General features: G+C 44.3%; 1 pseudogene; it reads right to left on the bottom strand.

Moving 5' to 3' along the window:
- Positions 1-998: 998 nt before the first annotated feature.
- LOC110284273 lies at positions 999-1,987 on the bottom strand (annotated as a pseudogene).
- Positions 1,988-2,233: the final 246 nt, after the last annotated feature.

Below are 2,233 nucleotides of genomic sequence, written 5' to 3'. Positions count from 1 at the left end.
GTTATATAGCTAGAACTTTTCTCAAAAACAGAAAATATAAAAGAGAAGGCAGAGGAGGAGGAGGAGGAGGAAGAGGGCAGGACAAGGAAGAGAAGGAAAAAAGGAGGCAGCTAAAAAACAAAATAATTTTCAATAATATCCCTTGTTCATCCTTATATATATTGTTTCTCTGTCCCTATATTCTTTGGAAAAATACTATATACTTAACATAACCTCCTCATCTTCCTCTTCCTCTTTCTCTTCCTCTTCCTCTTCCTCCTCCCCCTTCTCTTCTTCCTCCTTTTCCTCATCTTTTCTCATCTCTCCTCTACCCACTTGGAACAGCTCTTTCCCCATCACTCTTCAGAAATGGCTCTTGCCAAGATGAGCAATTGCATTTGGTTTTCCAAAGCCAGTTGATTGCTCACAGCCCACATCTTTCTTTTCACTGCTCAAGGTTTATTTGGTGTTTTCATTGGCATGACATGTAGGTGGTTGGTTGCATCATCCACATGCAGATCTTACATTTCATGTAATATTGCAATGTACACTACAGACACACACTCTCTCACACACACACGCGTGTGTGCGTGTGTTTGTGTGTGTGTGTGTGTGTGTGTGTGTGTGTGTGTGTGTGTGTGTGTATTCTGTAGAACATTTATTCACAAGATATGCATATTGGACTTACACACTGGAGCCAGGTTAAGACTAACTGAGAACTCGTTGACCTAGGCATGTTTGGTGAATGTGCACAGCACAACAATGAAACAGATTCACAGGATGGTCAAAGCCTGCACACAGTTGGCCATATGTCTTGGAGACAGTGAGACTGTCATGTTAACCAGGTTACCACTACACATGTATCACTTAGCAGCAGGGTACAGCTGTGGGGACTGAGATTTTCCTCAGACTGCCTCAACAACTTTACTAACCCCAGCTCAAATGAGGAGACACTGTGTGGTCTCCATAGAAGCTATGCTGCAGCCTAGACAGTGAAGTGTTGGGACATTGGGAAGACTTTAGAACTGCAACTCCTTCTGGATTACCCAGAGGACATCTGCTCTCTTCTTCAGGTGGACCTCCTCTTCAGGAGTCAGAGTCACTCTCACAACATCTGAGATTCCATTTTAGCCCAGGATACAAGGGACACTGAGGAAGAGATCACCATTGATTCTATAGAGACACTAAATCATGGTGGAAATGGGATGCAACCTAAAGTTCTTCATTATGTTCTTGGCCAAGTCTGTCAGAGAGAAGCCAATGACGCACAATGTATAACCTTTCAGCTTGATCACCTCGTAGGCACTATCAAGCACCTGCTTGTGAAACCCTTTCCACTGCTCCTTGTCTGCATCAGTGCCCAGTTCTGAGTTCAGATTCTTCAGGTAGACACTGGCAACATTCACACCACTCCAGACGGGCACCCAGAGTCACCATAATCTCTCCCAGGACCCACCCGTGATGGCTCAGTGGGTAAACTCTCAGCCTTTCTCCCATCAGGTCACAGAACCAAGCTGACTCTAGATTACAATCATTTCCAATAACTCAGATTTTGAGAAAACCAGTTATTTTCCAAGCCACATAGGTCAAGATAGCCACTGGATTTGAGACAATCAGCAGCTTGCAGTGTGGACTGTACTTTACAACGTTGAGATGATGAACTTGAAGGTGTTCACGTTTCACTGGACCAGATTGAGCCAGCCCTCTCCCTCTTGCTGATGGGCCCCCTCTGTGATAATGACCAGCTTGGAGTTTGCAGTCATACTATGGTCTTTACTGGAGACAATTCTTGGTGTTCTGAGGAAAAGGCTGGAGATCCATCATCTCTCCCTTCAGTTTGCCTTCCATGACATCAACAAGGGCAAGCTCATCTGCCAAATCTTTCATTAAGATACTGATGGCACAAGCTGTGCCAACAGCACCAACCCCAATAGCCATAAGCTTGTTCTGTATAATCTGTTTTTTCCTTAAGAAGATTCATAATCAGCTAGTTCTTGAGGGTTGCCATCTTAGACTTTGAATCTTTTAAGACCATTAGTGCATGACGTGGTCCTGGAGGCTGGCAGGCCAACAACAGCATGGTCTGGGCTCAGTGACAGTGGCTCCAGTGCCCTCAGGTCACATCTTACACCCCCTCCCCCAACCACATTTGGCAAGACTGAGTACTCTCTCCTTGAAATTTTTTCTACATCAAATGCATGATATAAGGAATCCAGACTAAAATTCAATTAATGAAGAAGATTCATCAACTTCA

The sequence above is a fragment of the Mus caroli genome, chromosome 17, assembly GCF_900094665.2.
Source record: "Mus caroli chromosome 17, CAROLI_EIJ_v1.1, whole genome shotgun sequence".
In the NCBI taxonomy this organism is placed as follows: Eukaryota; Metazoa; Chordata; class Mammalia; order Rodentia; family Muridae; genus Mus; species Mus caroli.
Note: the sequence above shows the minus strand (reverse complement) of the source record. Positions and strands in the feature narration are given on the sequence as shown.